Source organism: Oreochromis aureus, linkage group 20 (assembly GCF_013358895.1).
Source record: "Oreochromis aureus strain Israel breed Guangdong linkage group 20, ZZ_aureus, whole genome shotgun sequence".
Classification (NCBI taxonomy): Eukaryota; Metazoa; Chordata; class Actinopteri; order Cichliformes; family Cichlidae; genus Oreochromis; species Oreochromis aureus.
Window position 1 is genome coordinate 3574095 of NC_052961.1, and position 8798 is coordinate 3582892.

Genomic DNA, 8798 nt, shown 5'->3' on the forward strand with positions numbered 1-8798 from the left:
GCATCTCTAGACCCAGCTGTCTTAGCTAATTATAGGCCAATCTCCAACCTTCCTTTCATATCAAACATCCTTGAAAGAGTAGTTGTCAAACAGCTAACAGATCATCTGCAGAGGAATGGCTTATTTGAAGAGTTTCAGTCAGGTTTCAGAGCTCAGCACAGCACAGAAACAGCTTTAGTGAAGGTTACAAATGATCTTCTTGGCCTCTGACAGTGGACTCATCTCTGTGCTTGTCCTGCTAGACCTCAGCGCTGCGTTTGATACTGTTGATCATAATATCCTATTAGAGTGATTAGAACATGCTGTAGGTATTACAGGTACTGCGCTGCAGTGGTTTGTATCATATCTATCTAATAGACTCCAATTTGTACATGTAAATGGAGAGTCCTCTTCAGACACTAAGATTAATTATGGAGTTCCACAGGGTTCAGTGCTAGGACCAGTTCTATTTACATTATACATGCTTCCCTTAGGCAGCATCATTAGAAGACATAGCATACATTTTCACTGTTATGCAGATGACACGCAGCTCTATCTGTCCATGAAGCCAGGTAACACACACCAATTAGTTAAACTGCAGGAATGTCTTAAAGACATAAAGACCTGGATGGCCGCTAACTTTCTGCTTCTTAATGTCCTTAATGTAAATATGTAAGAAAAATTGTGTATGTTTCTGTTCTGTGTCCTGTGTACCGTTTGTTTGTATATGTGTCTTTTTGGCTGCTGTTACAACCAAATTTCCCCTTGTGGGACAATTAAAGGATTATTAAAGGATTATTCTTAATTCAGATCAAACTGAGGTTATTGTACTCGGCCCTGAAAATCTTAGAAATATGGTATCTAAGCAGATTCTTACTCTGGATGGCATTACCTTGGCCTCCAGTAACGCTGTGAGGAACCTTGGAGTCATTTTTGACCAGGACATGTCCTTCAATGCACATATTAAACAAATATGTAAGACTGCTTTCTTCCATTTGCGCAACATCTCTAAAGTTAGAAATATCCTGTCTCAGAGTGATGCTGAAAAACTAGTTCATGCATTTATTACTTCCAGGCTGGACGACTGTAATTCATTATTATCAGGATGTCCTAAAAACTCGCTGAAAAGCCTTCAGCTGATCCAAAATGCTGCAGCAAGAGTCCTGACAGGGACTAGAAAGAGAGAGCAGATTTCTCCTGTTTTGGCTTCCTTCATTGGCTTCCTGTTAAATCCAGAATTGAATTCAAAATCCTGCTCCTCACATACAAGGTCTTAAATAATCAGGCCCCATCTTATCTTAATGACCTTGTAGTACCATATCACCCTATTAGAGCACTTCGCTCTCGCTCTGCAGGCCTACTTGTTGTTCCTAGAGTATTTAAAAGTAGAATGGGAGGCAGAGCCTTCAGTTTTCAGGCCCCTCTTCTGTGGAACCAGCTTCCAGTTTGGATTCAGGAGACAGACACTATCTCTACTTTCAAGATTAGGCTTAAAACTTTCCTTTTTGCTAAAGCATATAGTTAGGGCTGGACCAGGTGACCCTGAATCCTCCCTTAGTTATGCTGCAATAGACGTAGGCTGCCGGGGATTCCCATGATGCATTGAGTTTTTCCTTTCCAGTCACCTTTCTCGCTCACTATGTATTAATAGACCTCTCTGCATCGAATCATATCTGTTATTAATCTCTGTCTCTCTTCCACAGCATGTCTTTATCCTGTCTTCCTTCTTTCACCCCAACCGGTCGCAGCAGATGGCCCCGCCCCTCCCTAAGCCTGGTTCTGCCGGAGGTTTTTTCCTGTTAAAAGGGAGTTTTTCCTTCCCACTGTCGCCAAAGTGCTTGCTCATAGGGGGTCTTATGATTGTTGGGTTTTTCTCTGTATTTATTATTGTGCTATCTACTGTACAATATAAAGCGCCTTGAGGTGACTTTTGTTGTGATTTGGCGCTATATAAATAAAATTGAATTGAATTGAATCCAGCCATACAACTTATGATTTTTTTTTAACGCCATTTTTCAACTGATCTTAAACTTTTGATTGAGACTATATGCCTCTTTCTCTCTACCTGTTAGGGCAGGGACAGCTCAGTTGGCAGAGTGGTCACCCCATGATCGGAAGGTCGGGGGTTCAAAGCTTAAGGTAGTCCACAAAATATCACAGGCTATTTGTTTTGTTTTTTTATAGAGCACTTTATTTTGATCAATATTATTTACTTACACCACTCCATTTGCAAGTGTATTAATGTAAAAGCTGAATTGTCAATAGACTACATAAAAAAAATAAAGCATAATACAAACATGGAAACATTTCTTTAGATTTACAACATGAGCACAGAATGGACACTTGACATAGTCTGACAAAAATTGCAGAAAGAGAGACTAGGTGTCGTGGCAGACTTGTAACCGTCTCAGTGGGAACCCGGAAAAGCTCGGGGAGGTGCAGGAAGTTGCAAAGGAAAACGAGGTCGGGCTGTCTCTGATCAGACTGCTGCACCCAACACCTGAACCGAGGTAAGCATCAGAAAACAGACTGCTGGATGGGCATGATTTGTCAGTGGTCTATTGTATTGATTTTCTAGCTGCACCTCTTCATCTTCTTTCAGAAGTATTCATCAAATAACGGTTCGGTGTCTCTGATCTCTATCGGACAAAAAAACATTTTTGTCAGAAAACACAGAAATGTGTCTGTAAAGAACCAAGGTATTTCAGTCAGAACTAGACTGAAACCTGAACTCTTGTGTTAACTGAATGACATTAAACTACTGTAGACTTAAAAAATGAAAACAATTAAAATAAATAAAAAAACAAATTGTTTTTACTTCTGTGCTCTATTCCAGGCACTGCGTACAACAAAAACACAGTTCTGACTCACTGTGAGGAGTTGAACATGTGTCAGTGTGGATGGTGATAATCTTTGAAAAACGAAACAAAATAGAGAGGATTAAAAGAGTCATTTTACGGACATTGTGAGCAGATCCAAAATCTAATCTGGATAGGAAGAGCTGGGAAAAGACCAGAATCAGAATTGCATCTTAGTCTGAATTAATGACTCTTTGAAATGATATCATATATTCATTATTGGCCTACATTTGTACAAAATTCCAAATTATATACACAACGTCATCATCATAGAAATCACCACTCCAATTGGTCATCATGATTTTAATATTCTCTTATTCCATAACAATGAAATACGCCTTGGACAAATATGACACATCAATATGTCATTAGTGTTGTCACATCACATCCTGTAAGCATCACCTGCTGTACATTCACAGTAACTGCTTGTAATCTCCTTACAATGATTAACCACACTTATATAGACTGTATATAACAACCAACTCTAAAATGTTTGTTCGCAGAGAAAAGACACAGGCAGACTACGCTAACGACATGTGATGTTACAACACTAGTGAAATATTAGTGTCATTTCATTCATTTCAAAGGTTTATTTGCATGACACACAAACAGACACAATTGAAAGGTACAAATGTGTTGTGCAAGGAACGAATTCAAATGTGCTGCAGATGTGTGTCACAAGTTGATCTGGCTGTAGGCTGTGGCACTTGGCCAGAGGTGGCGCTGGTTGACTCGAGTCCATGTTAGTGCACACAAAGTAAACTGCATGCTTTAGTTGTGAAGCAAAAACGCTGAAACCGAGGAAATAAAACGTGCGAGGGGAACGATAACGACGACAAGAGTCTCCCGATCGTTTATTCTCGCTGTCCTGTGAACAACACCGGCGTGGCGTTAATTGTTTGCTGTTTTTGCGATCGCGTCGCGCATGAGGATATCACCAGGTAAACTCGCGACATCTTCAAACATTTTGTTGTTCAACGGCATCAAGACTGACGGAGTTGTTTGAGATAACCTCACAAGTAGGGATGGGTATCGAAAACCAGTTCTTGTTGAGAACCGGTTCCCACTGTTTCAGTTCCTTGGAATTGTTTGCCATTTTTGCAAACAATTCCCTTATCGATTCCAGTCGCCCCGAATGACGTCACCACGTTGCGGAGCGTCATTTACCTGGCAGGAAACACAGTGCCTATGCGGCTCAAATGCTTAAAAGTTTGGTTATACTTTACGAGAATGGATAACAACAGGGCAACTTGCAATACTAGGGAGGAAACACTACGAATATGCAAAAGCATTTGCTCACAAAACACGCGATGACCTCAAATGAATGTCGTGTTTTTAATTCCGCTCCGGACTCGTGAATCTCAACCACCCGTTTGCACGTCCGCTCCCGTTAATGCGGCAGGTAAATAATCAACTAACAGTGCATATTATGTTAGCGCGATCTGCCTTATTACAAAACCTGCCATTACTGTGCATTTAGGTGACCATGATGAGACAGACAGAGTCTGGCTGGCTCAGATGCTGGCAGTTCTCGCTGCAGTCTACCGGTAGCGTCTCCTTTCAGGTCAGGATAGACGAATGTCACCGAGCAGTGACTAAGTTTGTGGTAAAATGTGTTTAATTGTAGGCAGGGACATTACTGGATATTCTTGTGTAATTGCTACAGAATAATTTATGTTATACTTTGTTATTGCTACAGAAGAATATTTATTTTATTATTTTACATTTACAATTTATTTTCCTGGGGACCCTGTGACACCCCATTGAAGAGCCGTAGGCTGTGGATCTCTTAAGATCTCACTGTTGGGTTTGTAAGGCCATGTTACTCCTAAATTTCTATCTTGTTCAAAGAGAAAGTATAAAACAAAGTTCTAAGCTAATCGACCTTAGTGTTCTCCTTTTTTAAAAAGAATCGATAAGAGAATCGATAAAGAATCGAATCGTTAAACAGAATCGAAAATGGAATCGGAATTGTGAAAATCTTATCAATACCCATCCCTACTCACAAGTGTCACAGATGACACATTTGGCGTTTTTTTGCTGGTTTGTCGGTAGCAGCTCCTGAAACGCAAGACTGCCACACATCTGTTCGAGCAACGGCAGTTGATCTAAACGCCAGTTGGTCTGGAACACTGGTAGGTTTTCGCTGTGCCAGCTGTATACATTACAGCTGCTTATGCAGTAACCATGATAACCACAGACTGAGTGGCTGGATCGACGGAGGTCAGACAACAATTTTACATACATGATCTTAAAACAGGACACAGCCATTATCCGTCCTGGCCTCATATCAAATATGAACGCAGACTGAGTCTGTGTTTGACGTTTGTTTTATATAATCTTCCTCTCAAACATTTAAACAGCAGCGAGTCTGCAGCTGAGGGAATACAAACTCAAACTGTCGGAACAGGTTCGATCGTGGATTCATTTGGTGATTTATTAAATGTATAACTCTTATTCTAATCTGCTGCTGAGTCTCTTACACTGATGAAAATGCAGAAAACACAGATCACAAACACCTGTTCCAACAATCACTTTCATTCCACTTTGATCTGCGACAAACTGACGGTTCATCTCTGTTACATTGTTGCGTTAGACTGCTATATTTTTGTGTTCTTTATGCTGTAGATTTTCACATCTCTGGAATAGTTGGCAGTATTAAGGATGATTTTCTGTAAAATCATATTGATATGACCCATGACATATTCGTAGATGACAGTTAGATTAGTCAGCTGGGAAACTCTGGGTTAACTCAGAGAGCTGAAGATATCGTGGATATGCTGACCTCGCTCCGTGGTGTACAGGGCCGTTTACCCTCATGATTAATATTCACAATAAAAATATTAGCCGAACATCATTAAGTCTGTATGTGTTTCATAGTGTCGAACAACCTTTGTACAGTTAAAGCCAGCAGTTACTACATGACGAAAACACCAACGTTATCTCTTTTATGCGTTTATACACAGGTCATGCTGATTATTGAGCAAAAACCCAAAGATCAGCTGTTAATCGAATTTCTTTGCTCTCTCTCCTCCTTAAACATGTTTTTAATGTTAGTTATAATTCAGAATTGGCGACTGAAACACGTAGGACACATAAGAACATCAGGAAATAACACCCCGATAAATATAACCTCAGTAAAAGAAGTCAGTGTCAGCGGGGGTTATTACAGCTGTGTACCGGGGCCTGCGCTTTGTCGGTGGTAATAACAGCTCGACTGCTTGCGAAGCGAGCGGGTGTATCCCACGCTTTGCCGTGAGACTGGGCAGACATCTCCGAAATCATCGAAGCACTTTTGCAAAGAGGCTGTATCTTGACAAACCGACCAGACATATGAAGATTAAACCACTACATTCTCGGCTAAAAAAATATTAAAACTGTATTTGGTGACACACAAACAGGGTTTTTCAAAGTTCAGTTCTGTTAGTTTCCACATGCCGGTTGTTGTGTGCTAAACACAGTGGCCACCAGGCCAAAGCAATGGTTTTGACTCGATCAGCGTTAACCACGCCCCCTGAGTTTGATGGGTGAGGTTGACAGATAAAATTAATTCATGGTGAGACCTGAAGGAGTCAACTGTGCCAAAATGAATTAATGAAATACACCATTAAATAATTATTTAAATGTGTCAATAATTACTTAATTAAATGTGCCATTTTTTTTAATTATTCCCCATTTTAATTATTTCCCATTTTAATTAATTATTGTCACATTTAATTAATTATTTAATGGTGTATTTAATTAATTCATTGTGGTAGTCCTGACGTTCCATAGGTCATTATGATAGTTTTGTAAATGTAAAAACAGCAAAAAGGTTTTAGTGAAGACAGGTACAGCAGAGACCTCAGGGGGTAAATGTGCAGATCACCGTCTTCACATCAGTGAAGAAACATAATGAAGTGTCTGATTTTTTGTATTTTCACAGTAAAAGGGAAGTTGAGTGATGTCAAGAGCTGTAAGATGAAATAAGGATTGTGGGTTAATTTACCTTGTGACGATGCTTGGAGTTCATACTTTTGTGCCTGCAAAGTAATTTTATGAATGAATAAAAAAAATGTATTTCTCACTGAAAAAAGAAATGACAGAATCTCTGTGCACTAATTATTGGCTCTTCATTGTGTTTCTGCGCAGTGTTAGTGTTCAGCAGATTCCTAATATGGATCCTATTTGCAAACTAGGAGGAAACAGAGTTCAAACTAGTGTAAACTAATGTATTTTTTGATTTCTAGTTAACTTGGGACAAAATTACAAGTTCAACTTATTCATGGTCAGCTGAATGCAAACAAAAACTAGTTCCATCATTTTAGACCAGATTTGTCAAACTCTAGGCCCAATCTGGCCCTCAACATAATTTATTATGTCTATATTTCAGTTTGCATTTCTGTTTAAAACAGGGTTACCTTTGGTCTTTTCAATAATGTTCATCTTGTTTGGTCCAACACCTAAAGTATGTGTTGAGTTCTGGCTCCTTCAGTGATTGAGCATGGCGCCCCTGACAGAGTCTGGCAGCTGTAACATCTGTATATAACACATCACTTTACCTGCTGATGTGCTGCTGCTTGATGATGCTGTCCCCCTCTGTTGGAGCTCCCCTCACTGATCCAGTTGATCTGCTGGTTGGTTGCTTCTGGTTTTTGATGTTTTGCTTTATTGATCATTTGTTGAGCAACATTTAAACAGCCGTCCCAGTCTTTCCTTTTTATGTTGCTCATGATTTCTTTAGTCAGAGTTTCATTTGCTTCTTTCCTCAAAAGCTCCTCCAGAACTTTTTTCTCTTCTTCCAAAATCAGTTTGTAGTAAAACGTTTTCTTGTTGCACCAACTGTATTTTTCTTCAAACCATTTTCTCCACCCACTCTAAGTCATGAAGAAAGCTGCAAGAGTCATGCTGAGGAGCAGAGAGTAAGCAGCAAGCTGAAAAAGAAGCAACAAACATACAAAACATTTAACAGCATTAATGTGTCTGTGTATTTATTATACTTTCATAAATTAAAAAAAACATAACAGTACAATAACATTACATATTCACTGAGTACATATGCACATCCTCACCTTTGACTTCATTTGCAGCTCAGTTATTTGAGCTGTTTCATTAGCTGTGTTGGTCCAAGGTTCGCAGAACAACTTCCTCTTTTTTTCATCAGTGGTACAGCAACTATACCAGTCTGTGAAAAGCAACACAGCTACAATCCACAGCAGACTGATTAGAAACGCTCTGATAACACGCTTGAGTACAATGCATAAAAGTGTGGATGGATGCTCCGCTGTGCTCCGAAATGTCTGGTCTATCAGGAGCACCAGGAAAAATACTAAAAAAACAGGCACGACCACCATTTCATTGCAATCAAAAGTGTGGCCTGAGCAAGCGCACATCTTTTCCCGTAGATAGAAAAATGCAAAGATAATCCCAATGCCTGTGCCAGTGGTGCCGATTTTTCCACTACGAGCATATTGCAGGAGTTTTTTCAACATCTTGAGCAGTTCGGTGCCTGCTGAGGCTGCAGCTTCTGACCTGTAAAATTACAGACACGGAAAAATAAATATTTCCTGCTTTTCACACCAAGTATCACAGTCTCTTTGAAAGTCAGCTTGATATCTCAGTCCTATAGCAGCTGTGAAATGAGCAAGTCGTCCAGTCAAAGTGATGAAATGAGCTCTCTTCTCCCACCCTCACATAAGAACCATGAGTGTTGCTCCTACAGGTGGCAGGATGCAAATGCAATATGATGTCATGAGAAGGAGTTTAAACAGCACTCTGTTCAAAACTGTTTCCAAAGTCGTGTCAGCGAATTTCAAATTTTTCCCAAACACTTTATACTATGATGAGATTGTGTGTCACAACAGGTTTTTTGATGAATGAATTGGAATGATGAATTCTATCAGCACAACAAATACTGAGTATCAGGTACTGTTAGGCACTAACACTCATTTAAATACAGTATTTTGGGCTTAGATTCTGTTA

The 8798-nt window shown here is 39.7% G+C and overlaps 1 long non-coding RNA gene across 1 annotated transcript; it reads right to left on the bottom strand.

Annotated features, from left to right (window-relative positions):
• Positions 1-2149: 2149 nt before the first annotated feature.
• Positions 2150-8465, bottom strand: LOC116310397. The gene is made up of 4 exons (XR_005609541.1): positions 7889-8465; positions 7379-7750; positions 6826-6859; positions 2150-2618 (listed from the first exon to the last, which is right to left on the bottom strand). It is a non-coding gene; the product is annotated as an uncharacterized LOC116310397 (long non-coding RNA).
• Between the last annotated feature and the right edge of the window lie 333 nt (positions 8466-8798).